General features: G+C 42.3%; 1 non-coding gene and 1 pseudogene across 1 annotated transcript; one reads left to right on the plus strand and one right to left on the minus strand.

The window, feature by feature from the left end:
• The window catches only part of LOC145391476 (sodium-coupled monocarboxylate transporter 1-like), a 48,446-nt pseudogene that overhangs the window by 19,781 nt on the left and 12,533 nt on the right, over positions 1-16,132 (minus strand).
• On the plus strand, positions 766-882 carry LOC145391553 (5S ribosomal RNA). Its single transcript, XR_013895871.1, has one exon. It is a non-coding gene; the product is annotated as a 5S ribosomal RNA (ribosomal RNA).

A 16,132-nucleotide genomic window follows, 5' to 3' on the forward strand; every position in this document is an offset into this window, starting at 1 on the left:
CATATGTGCCAGAAATTAGACAAGATTCTATTACATTTCTTTCATCTAAGCTTTTAGATCTTGCTAGAATCTTGGAGCCTGTCCAGTCAATATTGTGATCACTGGATGCTTTGTGCTGAAATAAACCACTACTCTGTTGGGCTGTCCTTACACTGTATTTATGTTGTGAGATTCTAGTTTCCAAATCTTTTCCAGATTGTCCTATGTAAAATTTGTTACAGCTTTTACACGGGATTTTGTAAACAACGCCTGAATTACTGAAAGGGCTGTTCTTGATGAGGGTTTTTTTTGATGATGTTATATTTGAATACTACTTGTACATTGAGTTTCCTCAGTATGTGAACAACATCAAGAAAATTTTCATGGAAGGGGAGGACATGGGTTCTTCTAATGTTCTGGCGATCTGGCTTATTAGTTTTCCTTTCAAGGAATCGTTTCTTGGTTGTGTTGTGGCACTGAGTTAGTATGCTTTGTGGATATTTTAGCTTCTTTCCAATACTCTGAATCATTTTTAGTTCATCATCTAAAAATTCTGGGTCTGAAATTCTATATGCTCTTAGGTACATGGATATGAATGCAGATCTTTTTACATTAATATGATGGTTTGAATAGTAATGAACATATGACATTATATTTGTAGGTTTTCTGTATACCTTAGTCTTCAAATGACCTCTACCCTTTACGTTTCTGTCTCACTCTGTCTGAAGATGTAATATACGAAAGTACTCACTGTCGCTCCTTTCATCTCTCCTGTGATTAATATCCTCCAACGGCCATACCACGTTGAGTACACCGCTTCCCGTCCGATCAGCGAAGTTAAGCAACGTTGGGTCTGGTTAGTACGGATGGGTGACCGCCTGGGAACACCAGATGCTGTTGGCATAACGTTCTCCCTACGTGTCAAGTGGGGTTGGTGGAGGATTAGTACCCCTCCCTGTAAAACAATTATCTCTAAGACCTTGGCCACCCCGTTTGGGATACATGGCGTCTGGCAATGAATGATTGATTATATATATATATATATATATATGTGTGTGTGTTCTGGTGTCAACATTGTTTTCCATATGAAGTTGTAGTATCACACATTTTACATAATAATTTTTAAAGCTGTTTAGTCATAATTAACAGTGTGTAATGAAGTGTGAATGATAAACAACCAAATATCATTTCGCTGTTAGCTGTGGTATAGGAAGATGGTGGATGGCAGACCACAAGTGCCACCCTGTTTCAATTATAAAATGAAGGTTAGAAGAAGTGAAAAGATATCTGAATAGTGCGTAAGTGTAAAGTCCTGGGGAACCATTTATTATGTTGGTATATGTGAATGTACTTAATACCATTCTATAGAGGTGTATAATGTGCTAGCAGAGTTGTCATTTATCTCTACTTTTTGCATAAGCCCAGAGTATATGTAAAGTGTTGGCACCTCACTTTTAGCTGACAGCATCGCGCCTAAGTCGGCACGGTGAGCGTACAGCGTCAGAAGAAGTCATATAGTTATCAAGGGAGGTGGTATCGCTCTTACATATCTCTCGGGTCGCAGTTATATTATTCTGTGCCCAAGAAAGAGAGATTTAATCTGCTCATTTCTGTCACCTTACGCTACTACTTAATATAACAGACCAGCTCCCACCTTCTAGTGGCAGAGGACCTTTGGTGGAAAGTGTCGGGCAGTGACGGCGAGTGGCTGAAGTGTACTACAGACAGTGTCGTCGATCTCCAACACGGTGGTCTAGTTATACTATAACAGCAGAACACATAATATGTAGTCAGCTGTGCTACTCCATATAACGGCTACATAAATTGGTGGATCCGGTGGAATTAGCAGCTAAACTGACACATAAATTTGGTGCTAGCGGTGGCACAATATTTGGTGCTAGCGGTAGCATGATATAAATTTGGTGGCCAGCGGTGCGACGAAGCATATATTTGGTGCTCAGTGCTGGGATACGATACAAGTGCTAAAGGGATTTATGCTGTGAACCAGTAACCCTTGCAATCGCTCGTTCCTGAAGGTGAAACAGAAAGTCTTACTCTACTGTTGTAAGGGGACTAATTACCAGTGAGTTAAGTGGAGCAGATAAACTGGAGTGGTGAATATTAATTCCTCCCATTATTCTGCCAGTGCGAGATTCCTATCTTAAGCACAAACTGGCAATTATCTCGCCCTGTGGTGTGCGAGATATCTCCATCTTCAAACGCAAACTGGCAAGAATCTCGCTCTCATGTGTGAGAGGCGAGATAAGGAGAGTTCAAGCCAGTGCGGTGAGTAGTGGGCCAACTAGCAACTTCTAGCATCTCCAGAGGCGCGGACGGCCGAGGTGAGCCGTGGGGGAGCGAGTGCAGGCGTGTGTGGTGCCACGATCGTGTGTGGTGCGTCGAGTGGCGTCACTGCCTGGCGTGCTGCTAACTCCCACAGCGAGCAGGCTGCCGTGTATGGTTGGAGGAGTCTGGTGGAGTGTGGAACGCGGAATGTGGAACATCATCCTGGACTTTCATATCTAGGTAGTGTCCATGCATTAGTAATCCACACACACACACACTTTGATCAACACACGTTAGTTAGTTAATGTGTGGAAATAAAGGTTTCTCAGAATTCCCTTGAAATAAATATACTTTCTGTGTATTTTATATGTGTTCCGTTCTATGTCACTTACCGTAACTATCCTTTTTTATGTCAGTTTATCTTCCTATAACTGGGAGGGGAATATTACTGACAAGGTTAGATGGATACAGTGAAAAAGTGGGGACATAGAATTAAGGGAAATAGAGATCAGCCAACCCCACTAGTCTCAGAATTTTATGAGTGGGTTGAAACATCAAATAAAAGTGCTCAGACATATAAAATGAGTGAAGGACATATTGAGGATCAAGGTGATGAGGATATTTCTGAAGGACAGGATGAGGATTTGAACGCTTTGCATTTACGTTCTGGTCATACTTATTCAACAGTCCCAGAGCAATCAGTTAGATCCAAAATGGCCACTAGTCTTGCTAAAGAGGGTATTCCTAGTGAGGAGACTGTGGAAGTTGAGACTTCAACAGTACCTTTGGTCACTCAGGATATGCAAAATCCAGTCATTAGTGATAGTACTACAACCACTCACATACCTGTTTATACTTCAGATGTTTTCAGTACACCACAAGGTTTTGGACAGAATTTATTTTCTGTTCCTTATTCAAATGCATGGGGTATAAACACAGATGGTACTGGCATGCAAACCCAGAATCCTAATCAATGGGGCATGAATACTAATATTGGCATGCAAACCCAGAATCCTAATCAATGGGGCATGAATACTAATATTGGCATGCAAACCCAGAATCCTAATCAATGGGGCATGAATACTAATATTGGCATGCAAACCCAGGGCCCTTATCCAAATACCTGGGGCATGACTAACAATATGGGCGTACAAAGTCAGACTAACCCTCCTCCTTTGTGGCAGATACCTGAACCTAATATGGCTACTGATATAGCACAGCAGCATCCTACCTGTACTGAAAGTCAGGCTTTGGCGAAGGCAGGCATATGCTATGCAGAAGCTAGCAAAGCCTTGCAAACTTCGGGCTGGAGAGATACAGCTACTAGTTCTCCACAGCAAAGGACCAAGGCTGTTAAGCCAAAGGTGAAAAGATGGTGTGTCATACATGGGCATTGTCCTCATGAAACGGACTGTTGCCCCTTTGTCATTGAAAAGAGGAAGAAACTAGGGAACCAAGCTAGTTCGGGGGAAGCTCAGGGCCGCACACAAAAGTAATTAAAATAGTACAATCCACCGATGCGTGTGTGGCAGCTATTACTAAGGTGGACTTATTATCTATTCCTTGGGTCATAGGGAAAGACCAAGTGTCCCTGATCGTAGATACAGGGGCATGTACAAACATTATTTCTAGTAAAGCATTGGAAAGACTTAAAAGTGAAATGCCTCTAACAAACTGGACATTATCAGGACCTGATGTAATGTTGACAGGTGTGACAGGGAGTAAAATGAAGATTGTAAGCTAGGTGCCATTGACATTGAGGGCAGATAAACTATCTCCTGTGTTACGTGCTACATTTTATGTGGTTGAGGATTTTCCTCTGCCAGCTGATGGGCTGTTAGGCTTTGAAACCATGGAGGAGTATGACATAGTAATACACCCTCAAAGACATTCCATTTCCTTTAATGGGAAAGAGTTTGTAGGCCTTAATCCCTCAGCGACACGAACTGGAACTGGCATCCAATCAGGAGCCGTTCAACCAGCTGTGACCTCGACAAGTGAAGCGTCAAGGGAGTCCCCGGATGCACACAAAGCGGAGGGTATGGACTGGAAGAAAGTCAGGGCTATAGTGAGTGGTAACCACCACTTACCCAGTCGAACTGTCTGTATTCTTGTCCGAGTACCTGACGTGTCGGTGGGAACTGATGTAGCATGCTTAACTGAGACTGTAAAACATAAGGCATTGTCGCTGGAATCGACTCTGAGTAGCGTTGAGCAAGACCAGAAGACAACCCTCTTCATCGCAAATATGAGTGGTGGCGCAGTTAAGCTCAGAGATAGTTGTTATATAGGCGACTTGATGTGCTATGGTGCCCCCATAAAGGAAGTCGATGACGTGCCGGTGATCTCTCCTGTAGTTACATCTCAAGCAATGACTCAGTCAGAACCTGTACGTCTGGCTAAGGAAAAACAGCTGGACCAATATGTGAACGTCACGGATAATGTAGACCATAAAACACGACTCCTAGCCTCCTTAGAGAATTTTCCGATGTAGTAGCACTTCCAGGAAAAGCGCTGGGTAGGACGGATAGGGTGAAGCATCATATTGGTTTGTGCCCTGGTACAAATCCAGTTTATGTCCCCGCATACCGTCTACCGCACAGCCAAAGGGAAGCAGTGGATGAGGAAGTTGAAAGGATGCTTTATGATGAAGTTATCCAGCCTTCTTCCTCGCCTTGGAATGCACCACTCTTTCTGGTGCCGAAGAAGGACGGTGGTGTGAGACCTGTTGTGGATTTTCGGCAAGTGAACAAGGTAACTGTACCGGATCATTATCTGATTCCGCATCTGCGAGACTTACTTCAATCATTAGGTAAGGGAAATACTGTGTTTACTTGTCTGGATCTAGCATCAGGGTATTGGCAGGTGGAGCTGACCGAAGAGTTGCATCCCATTACTGCTTTTAGCACTCACCGTGGGGACTTTGAATTTCTCCGGATGCCTTTTGGACTGAGTAATGCTCCTTTAACATTTCAGCGGATGATAAACCAATTGTTTGGTGAGATGTTAGGGCAAGACGTCTTAGCGTATCTAGATGACCTAATCATCGTGAGTAACAACGTTAACAGTCATTTTAACAAGTTAAAACGAGTGATGGAAACCTTGAAATCCGCAGGTCTGAAAATCAAGCTGTCAAAGTGTGAATTTTTGAAGTCCAGTATTAGATTTTTAGGACACCTCGTTGATGGTAATGGCATCAAGACTGTGCCGGACAAGGTAAGGCCAATGTTAAATTTTCCTACACCACAGAACAAAGATCAGATAAGATCGTTCCTAGGCCTCACTGGCTTTTATAGGAGTTTTGTCCACAGATATGCCATCATAGCATCACCTTTAACGACGCTACTTAAGAAGGATGCTGCATGGAAATGGGGACCCTCGGAAGAGAAAAGCTTCAACGATCTCAAACAAACCATGTCAGAAGCACCCGTATTAGCGTTTCCTAATTATACTCAACCTTTCTATCTGTGCACGGACGCCTCAGGTTTGGGTCTGGGAGCAGTGTTACAGCAGAAGGATGGGCAAGGCAAGACACATACTATGCTAGTAGGGCACTAAGACCCCCAGAGAAGAACTATTCGACGACACATTTGGAGACATTAGCAGTAGTGTGGGCGTTAGGACATTTCCGGGATATTATCTTTGGCTACCGGATAATTGTTTTAACTGACCATGCACCCATACGCAACTTATTTAAAGGAAAGAACTTGCACAGTAAGGTTGTGCATTGGTTTGGCAAGGTAATGGAGTTTGATCCAGAGGTCAGATATTGACTGGGCCGTCAAAATGTCGTAGCCGACGCGCTGAGTAGAAACATTGCTGCTACCATAGCCGAGGATGTTGCTCTTGCTGAGTATTCCTCAGATACGGTAAAAGCAGAACAACGTAATGATGTGATGTGGTCTCAAGTCATCTATGCCTTGGAGTCTGGCGACGAGACTTGTCTACCTGAACTCCCAGTACTGATGACTCACTTCCTTCAGCAGGGTCTTTTGTATAAGCAACCCCCAGGGAAGGACACTGCATATCATTTGGTTGTTCCTGCTACCTTACAGCAAGCCGTGCTACAGTTAGTTCATGACGTACCTCAAGCGGGTCATCCCGGTCGCGATAGATGCATACGTGAGGCGAGAAAGAAATACTATTGGCCGACCATGAGGAAGGACATAGAACCCCACGTCAGTCAATGTGTCAAATGCGCGGAAATACGAGGAACGACGGGACTTCCAACTCCAATCTTAGAGTATCCTCTACCGGAAAAACCCTGGGATACAGTCTCCATTGATCCCTTAGCGTTGCCGAGAAGTCGTCAAGGTTCGAGTTATGTACTGGTGACAGTGGACCATTTCTCACGATTCACTGTTTTAGCACCTTTACAGACGAAAACTGCAGAGGAGGTGGCACACGCTTTTGTGACTTCAGTGATTTATCCATACTCTACACCTAAGGTATTGCTCAGTGATAATGGCAGTGAATTTCGTAACCAGGTGTTACAAGAAATCTGTCATATGTATGGAGTAAAGCAAGTTTTTGTAACGCCTTATAGTCCTAAGAGCAATGGCCTGGTGGAGAGGACAAATAGGAAGATACTGGAAGTCTTGAGACCAGTAATAACCTCAAATCAAGAGGATAACTGGGAAGACTGGTTATCACATGTAGCGGCGACCATCAACTCCTCAGAAAATTCATCAACTGGGAAGTCTCCTCATTATATCCTTTAAGAAGAAGAGAAAGTGTTACCCTACGATTTGTTGGTTGGACCTCCTACTCCAGTATACAACGAAGAAGACTACGCAAAGGTACAGTTGTTGAAATTCCAACGTATACACAGTGAAGTACGGAAAAGATTAAAAGCCTCCAGGGCGGAGATGATGGCGAAACAACACAAAGGTAGTCAAGAAAAGACGTTACAGGCAGGCCAGAAGGTCATGATCCACAACCCTGAGAGAATTTCCAAGCTCAGACCTTAGTTCCGCAGACCATATACCGTTGTGGAACGAGTATGTGGAAATACTTATAGAATAAAGGATGAAGCTAATGGAACTCAGGAAGTAGTACATGCTGATATGATCAAACTATTAAGTCAAGAGCTAGGCCTAACTAACCATGCGTCTGTTGTGTTGTCCCCTCTATCTTCGTCGCAGTCTATGTCATCATCTGTACCTGTCCCAAACCAAAAGTATTGCAGCAAGCTACGATCCCACAACAAGAGTGATTGAGGGAGTATCTTCTCTTGCCGAAAAATGTGACTGTGGCTCATACTCCTCGTGCGTTGCTTGGGGTGGACCTATGGAATGACGTCGGACACGGACACGACTGCGTTAATGCCAGGAGCACTGAAGAGCCCACTTGGAGAAGTCGTGGTAGTGGAAGATGCAGTATGCATCTACTATCCAATGGAAGGCTATCTCCAAACGCCAGATATTGTCAAGGAGGCCTCCAAAGGCTTGTTGAATCTCAGACAGCAACTGTTGGAAGTGGGAAAGATGTTTAATCGAAACCCACGATTGACGAACTCTGACACTGAAGCTTTGGAACGAACCTTGCATGGAATTGTTGAGCTTCAGACTAGGCATATAGACAGGCTCACCGACAGGCTCACTAACTTGCATGTTGCTTTGCCTAACGTACATGCTGATCTTTCCAAGCATGTCCATGCACGTACTAAGAAAGGACTTGTGGATTTTCTAGGAATCCTGTCTCAACAACTCTTTGGTACGGCATTAGATAAGGACGTAGTGCAATTGGGTAGACAGATGCATGACTTGACACTAGCCGCTAAAGCCAATAATAGATTAATCATGCATGTGTATAAACAGTTAGATGAGTTCACTAACAAAGCTAACGAGATAATTAGGACTACCAACCATCTAGCAGAGCTTGTGAACAACATCCAAATTAACCTACCAACCCTAGCTAACTTGGTGTTATTCGCTGAGTACTTACATGCTCTCGACGAGTCAACTACTGCTTTGGAGAAGCATGCAGCCAATATGGTGGACGGCTTTATCGATGCAAGTTTGAACAGGGTTAATGCTTTATTGCTTCCTACCAATATACTAACAAATGCACTTGATATAGCTATGTGGAAGCATGGACTTATGCCACTCTTTGATCTGAGTCAATTGGAATATTATTACCCATTGTTAGAGGCCCAGTTGACCCATGAAGGCATCCTGATATTGGTACCTATGAGGAATGCTGTAACGTACCAGGCATGGCGGTTCATTTCCTTCCCTTTTGCTACTGCTAATAATACACTTGTTGTTATTGAAGAGGGTCCAGAGGTGCTGGTTGTCTCAGATGACAAGAAATATGTAGCAGAAACAACTGTGGATGAATTTGAGAAGTGTAAGGTCTCATTTCTTGATCTCCATGTGTGTCCTGCTTTCCATTTTGTCCTCGTACCATTAAAGGTTGAGGAGTGTAAGAGGGCCTTGTTGGACACAAATACTTCCTCTGCTCTGCAACGTTGCATCTTCCAACCCATTCAATTGAAGTCAGTTTTCCATGCTCATATTCATGCGAAACAGTACTTTTCTTTTTCCTGAGACAGAGGACATAACTGTGACTTGTGCCTCACAGAATTAATTCCTTACAGTAGAGGGGTACTATATTGCACCTGATTTTTGTGAGTTACACAGTAAAGAGATAGCAGTTCTGCCTAGCAAGATCATCTAGCTTTGTCAGTGAACTTCTCATCCCAGTTACGACCCTTTTTACCTTCATTCAATGTTACTTCCTTGAATGTGAATTGGTTGTCTCATGTATTAAAGGAGCTTACCTTCCTCTCCCACCTGAACAGGACCAATTTAGAGCCTTATGTACTGTCCTATCTTCCTTCATACCTTTCTCCTTCCTATTTTGGTCCTGGCGTTGGTCTTCTACTTATTGTGGTCTTGTCCTGTGTTGTGGTTTAGGCTACTATTTAAGGCGCCAATTAAGGAACCCACTGAGACCACGTGTCCATACTCGCGGATTGCAAGTGGATGTTTCTGAATAGTTAGCTACCCTACACTCTGGTTAGGCTACACGGTAGTTAGGACAACAATGTCGATGAGGACGTCAATGGTGTGGCCAAGCGATGTTCTGGTGTCAACATCTTTTTCTATAAGAAGTTGTAGTATCACACATTTTACATAATAATTTTTAAAGCTGTTGAGTCATAATTAACAGTGTGTAATGAAGTTTGAATGATGAACAACCAAATATCATTTCGCTGTTAGCTGTGGTATAGGAAGATGGTGGATGGCAGACCACAAGTGCCACCCCGTTTCAATTATAAAATGAAGGTTAGGAGAAGCGAAAAGATATCTGAATAGTGCATAAGTGTAAAGTCCTGGGGAACCATTTATTATGCTGGTATATGTGAATGTACCTAATACCATTCTATAGAGGTGTATAATGTGCTAGTAGAGTTGTCATTTATCTCTACTTTTTGCATAAGCCCAGAGTATATGTAAATGCTTGGCACCTCACTTTTAGCTGACCTCAGCACCGCGCCCAAGTCGGCATGGTGAGCGTACAGTGTCAGAAGAAGTCATATAGTTATCAAGGGAGGTGGTATCGCTCTTACATATCTCTTGGGTCGCAGTTATATTATTCTGTGTCCAATAAAGAGACATTTAATCTGCTCATTTCTGTCACCTTAAGCTACCACTTAATATAACAGACCAGCTTCCACCTTCTAGTGGCAGAGGACCTTTGGTGGAAAGTGTCGGGCAGTGACGGCGAGTGGCTGACATGTACTACAGACAGTGTCGTCGATCTCCAACACGGTGGTCTAGTTATACTATAACAGCAGAACACATAATATGTAGTCAGCTGTGCTATTCCATATAACGGCTACACAAAATTGGTGGATCCGGTGGAATTAGCAGCTAAACTGACACATAAATTTGGTGCTAGCAGTGGCACGATAGTTGGTGCTAGCGGTGGCACGATACATATATATATATATATATATATATATATATATATATATATATATATATATATATATATATATTGTTACATAGTCTATGATTTCATCATCCTTTGTATAATTCTAACGTACAGTATGCTGCATGTTTGATCACGATTCGCCTCGTGGCTTCCATAGTGACCAGGCTTGCGTGTTCTACCTCACTCCCCCCTTCTCCCCCTTATAGTAGAGTAAGTCGTTCTTTCTGTTGTTCAGAGCAGGATTGTCAACTCTTTGTCCCCTATGGCTTCATTTGCGCGTCCTTCTTACAAGTTGTATCATGCTCTGCCGGCCCCTATATAATAAGCTCAGTGTCTGCATTAATTGCCACTTAGATCTACTCCTCATTTTGTTCACAGCTCTGTCCTCCCCTGTATAGTGTATTATTATTGTCAGTGCTCAGGAAGTCTCCAGCCATTTAGCTGCTGTATAATTTGAGTATAGGTGTTGTTACCATTTATCTTGTACTGTGTGGCCTAGGGTGTTAATTCGTAGGCCTGGTAAGGTTTTTGTGATTCATGTGGTGTTTTAGTGTCAGCCAATATTAATAATATTTTGTATCTGTAATAATATATTTTGCTTTAACTGAGCATTATTCGGTTCTCTTATTTATCAGGGCTGACTTAGATAAAAATGTTCTTGCTAAATTCGTCTTAATAGAGGCTATTGCAGTTAACCATATATTTAACCTGTTTTTGCCATTACATTATCCTTATGAGTCCTGAATGTTTAGTTGTTAGTTTGAGCATTAAACTTTAACTTGTAATTTTACCTAACTCTCTTGTTTTGAACCTGGAGCTTTGCGGGACAGTAGTGATTTTAGTATTGTCACTTGAAGTGTTCATTATCTCTTTCTGTTCCGTAACATAAATTTGGCGACCTCACCAGGATATTCAGGATATTATCATAAAGCTATTGCTTGATATTTTGTGACTGTGATTTATTCATGATGTCTACTATTACTACTCTTGATGAAGCCAAAGATTTTTTGTCAAATGTGCAAACAGTGTGTGATGTAGAAAACAGAACAAAGAATGAACTTAAGCTTGTTGCTCAACAATTGGAAATTGCTGTTCGTTCTCATCATTCTAAAGATCAAATTGTTGACATGATTAATAAAAGCTTGTTTAATGAACTCCTCCAGATGAGGAAACGCAGATTGAAATAGCTAAGTTACAGCTAGCCCTGCAGGAGGCTCGTGCTAAGTAGGCTGAGTTTCAGGCTCGTGCTAAGGAGGCTGAGTCTCAGGCTTGTATTCAGGAGGCACAGGCACAGGCTCAGGCACAAATTGAACTTGCTAAGATTCAGGCAGACCATGAGTATCGCATGAAACAAGGTGGAACTGTATCATATAGCTCTGATGATTTTGATGTGGCTAAAAATGTTAAACTTGTCCCTTCTTTTAATGAATCTGATTTAACAAAGTATTTTCAGTTGTTTGAGAGGGTAGCTACAGGTTTTAATTGGCCCAAAAAGTATTGGCCAGTACTCCTTCAAACTGTTCTCACCGGTAAAGCTCAAGTAACTTATGCATCTTTGCCTCAGGATCAATCTGATAATTATGATGTAGTCAAGAGCTTGATTCTTAAGGCCTATGAGCTTGTTCCTGAAGCCTATAGAGTAAAATTTAGGACAACTGATAAGCAAGATAAGCAATCCCATGTTGAGTATGGAAAAATCAAAGAAGATCTGTTAGAGCAGTGGTTAAATTCTAAGAATGTAAATTCTGATTTTGATAAATTTAAGCAGATGATTTTGCTGGAGGACTTCAAAAGGTGTATTAATAAAGATGTAAGCCTACATCTTGATGAGAAAAGAATAGATAATTTGTCTGATGCTGCAGTTTTAGCTGATGAATATGTTCTCACTTACAAGAGATATTCTAAAGAAAAAAAGAAAGCTGAGAGTAAGTACTTTGCCTCTACTCAGAGTACAGGTAACAGGAAAGAGAATAAAGATGATGTTTCTCAGGAAGTAAATACCAGCTCCACCCCTAGATTTCAGAAAAGTAAATGTACTTATTGTAGTAAGCTTGGTCATACTACGGAGAAATGTTTCAGGAGACAGCGTGATGTGAACAAAAAGGAGTCTTTAAATATTCAGTCAATTGGTCTAGTGTCCACCCTTGAGAGTTCCCAGAATTCTTTAACCGAGTTAACTGAACCTGCTTTGAGGGGTAAATTAATTTCTCATGATGAAGCTCCTCTTTTGAGCAGTAACGTGGGTGACACTCTCAAGAGTTCATGTGCTAATTTCCTGTCTGATGGTTTTGTCAGTCCTCTGGACAATAATGACAGGAAATCAGTTAAAATATATCGTGATACAGGTGCTTGCCAATCCCTTATGTTGACCAGTGTTCTAGGCTCTAATGTTAATTCCTCTGATGAAACTGTAATCTTACAAGGTGTAGGGAATAATTACTTCTCTGTCCCTCTGTGCAGAGTGAATTTAGAGTCTGGTTTTGTTAATGGTTCTGTTATGGTTGGGTTGGTTGAGACACTCCCAATGTCAGGTGTAACTTTCTTACTTGGAAATGATATTGGTGGAAGTCAAGTTTGTCCAGCTCCTCAGTTGTCTAGTGAGCCAGTGACTGCGGCCCAGGATTGTGATGTCCCTGATGTGTTCTCTGCATGTGCTGTCACTAGGGCTAAGTCTAAAGTTACTGGTGACTTAGAGGATAATGATGATGATGATGTTATCCTAGCTGACACTTTTCTTGCTAATTTGGACAACTCACCAGATGAGGCAGTACCCTGTAGTGTTGATAATTTGTCTCGTCAAGAGTTGGTTGAGTTGCAGGTTGCTGACCCTGAGTTGAAAGGTCTAGCTAACTCTACTTGCAGTGAGGAAGAGTCATCTGGTGCTTCTACTTGTTATTATATAAAATCAGGAGTACTTATGAGAAAGTGGAGACCCCCAACAGCATCAGCCAACTGTGAATGCGAGGTTGTACATCAAGTTGTCATCCCTCGTGTTTGTAGGCAGGATATCATTAGAGTGGCTCATGATTCCAGTTTGGCAGGACACCTTGGAGTGAGGAAACCTGTGGCACGCATTTAGAAACACTTCTACTGTCCCGGTATCTTCAGAGATGTTTCCTGGTATTGCAAGTCTTGTCACACCTGTCAAGTTGTGGGGAAGTGTAATCAGACCGAAAAAGCTTCACCTCTAGTTCCCATTCCTCCTTTTGAGGCGCCATTCACCCGTGTGTTGGTGGATATTGTGGGCCCTTTTCCTAAGACTTCTTCAGGATTTTCTTATGTGTTGACCCTGATTGATATGGCTACTTGTTATCCTGAAGCCATTCCACTTAAAAATATCTCAGCAAAGAACGTGGTTAAGGAAATGCTAGGGTTCTTCACCAAGTTTGGTCTGCCCAAGGAGGTACAGTCAGACCGGGGAAGTAATTTCATGTCAAATGTTTTCAAGCAGTCTCTGAAAGAGTTGGGCATCACCCAGACCACGTCATCAGCTTACCATCCCCAGACCCAAGGAGCGTTGGAGAGATATCATCAAACACTGAAATCGATGCTCAGGAAATACTGTTTGGAACATCAGAAAGACTGGGATAAAGGTCTTCCATTCATTGTATTTGCCGCAAGAGAATCTCCAAATAAATCACTGGGCTTCTCACCCTTTGAACTACTGTTTGGCCATGAAGTAAGAGGACCCCTTAAGCTACTCAAGGAACTCAAGGAATGCTGGCTGTCGGAGGAAGATGACGTCAACCTGCTGGAGTATGTGATGAAGTTCAAAGAACGGCTGTCCACTGCTTTGCAGCTGGTGAGAGAGAATTTAGGAGCTGCTCAGGAGAAGATGAAGACTTGGTATGATAAGAAGTCCAGGTTACGCCACATTCAGCCAGGAGATCAGGTTTTGATTCTGCTACCGGTGCTTGGGCAACCTCTTCAAGCCAAGTTTAGTGGTCCTTATTTCGTGGAGAAGAAACTCAGTGATGTCAACTATGTCATCGCCACACCAGATTGTAGAAAGAACAAGCAACTTTGTCACATCAACATGCTAAAGTTATATCACAGGCGGGACAAAAATAACCCAGTTTGCACTGTAGCTGTTCCACCCGAGTCTGCAAGTGAAGTTCTCCCATGCAGTATTAGCCTGAGTGATAGTTTGGGGAAGAATCCTGATATCATGAATGATCTCCAGACTAAGCTTTCTCATCTAGCTCCCTAGGAAAGGTAGGAGTTTTCGGCATTACTGCAGGAGTACCCGCAAGTGTTCCGTGCCACTCCAGGAAGAACCACTGTGTTGATGCATGATGTCGATGTTGGAGACGCAAAGCCAACTAAACTGCCTCCTTACCGTGTGAACCCAGTGAAAGTTCCTCTCATCCAGAAGGAGCTTGGCTACCTGTTGGACCACAAGATGATTGAGCCCTGTCAGAGCGAGTGGAGTTCTCCTGTCACTCTAGTCCTTAAGCCAGGTGGGTCACAGCAGCTTTGCATCAACTACAGATGTGTTAATCAGATAACCAAAACAGACACTTATCCTCTCCCTCGCGTGGAAGATTGCATAGACAAGATTGGAAAGGCTAAGTACATAAGTAAGTTTGATTTGTTAAAGGGATACTGGCAAGTACCTATGACTGAACGTGCTAGGGAGATCTCATGTTTTGTAACATTAGGAAAGATTTTTGCATGTTCTGTAACGCCATATGGTATGAAGAATGCACCAGCCACTTTTCAGAAGCTCATGAATGTTGTAACAGAGGGTTTGGCAGGGTGTGTTGTTTATATTGATGATGTATTAATCTTCAGTGACAACTGGAAAGATCACCTATGCCATGTCAGTAAAGTTCTTGAGCGTTTGGTTCAGGCTAATCTTGTAGCTAATTTATCAAAGTGTGAATTTGGTCAAGCTAAAGTTCAGTACCTTGGGTACGTAATTGGTGATGGACACGTTGCACCACCAGGAGCTAAGGTCCAGGTTATAAGTGATCTTTCCAGACCTAAACGTAGGAATGAGCTACAAAGATTTTTGGGAATGGTAGGTTATTACAGGAGATTTGTTCTTAACTTTTCAATTCTTGTATCACCACTTATAGACCTACTGAAAAAGGGAGTTAAATTTGTTTGGACCGATAACTGTGAATCCTCTTTCAGTAAACTTAAAGCTATCCTATTAAGTCAGCCAGTGCTCGCTACTCCAAATTTTGCTAAGCCTTTTAAGATGGCTGTTGACGCAAGTGATACAGGAGCTGGGGCTGTTTTGCCGCAAGAGGATGATCAGGGTATTGAACACCCTGTACCTTATTACAGTAAGAAGTTCACTCCACCTCAAAAGAACTACTCAACTATTGAGAAAGAGCTTTTGGCCTTGATTTTGGGTTTTTCATTTTATTTGTGTTCTGGTTTTGACCCCATAGTCATTTATATCAATCATATCCCACTGAAATTCCTTAGTAAGTTTAAAGATAAAAATCAGAGATTGACAAGATGCAGTCTACTTCTTCAGGAGTATTCATTAGACATACAACAAGTCAAGGGGAAAGAAAATGTTATTGCAGATTGCTTATCTAGACTTTAGACAGATTGTTTTAGAGTAATAAGAAATTTCCTTTGTAAATTTCTTTTTCTTTGTGGGGAGGTGTTACATAGCCTATGATTTCATCATCCTTTGTGTAATTCTAATGTACAGTATGCTGCATGTTTGATCACGATTCGCCTCGTGGCTTCCATAGTGACCAGGCTTGCGTGTTCTACCTCACTCCCCCCTTCTCCCCCTTATAGTAGAGTAAGTCTTTCTTTCTGTTGTTCAGAGCAGGATTGTCAACTCTTTGTCCCCTATGGCTTCATTTGCGCGTCCTTCTTACAAGTTGTATCAAGCTCTGCCGGCCCCTATATAATGAGCTCAGTCTCTGCATTAATTGCCGCATAGATCTACTCC

Source organism: Coenobita brevimanus, chromosome 18 (assembly GCF_032717465.1).
Source record: "Coenobita brevimanus isolate Jiangsu-jjx chromosome 18, ASM3271746v2, whole genome shotgun sequence".
NCBI lineage: Eukaryota > Metazoa > Arthropoda > Malacostraca > Decapoda > Coenobitidae > Coenobita > Coenobita brevimanus.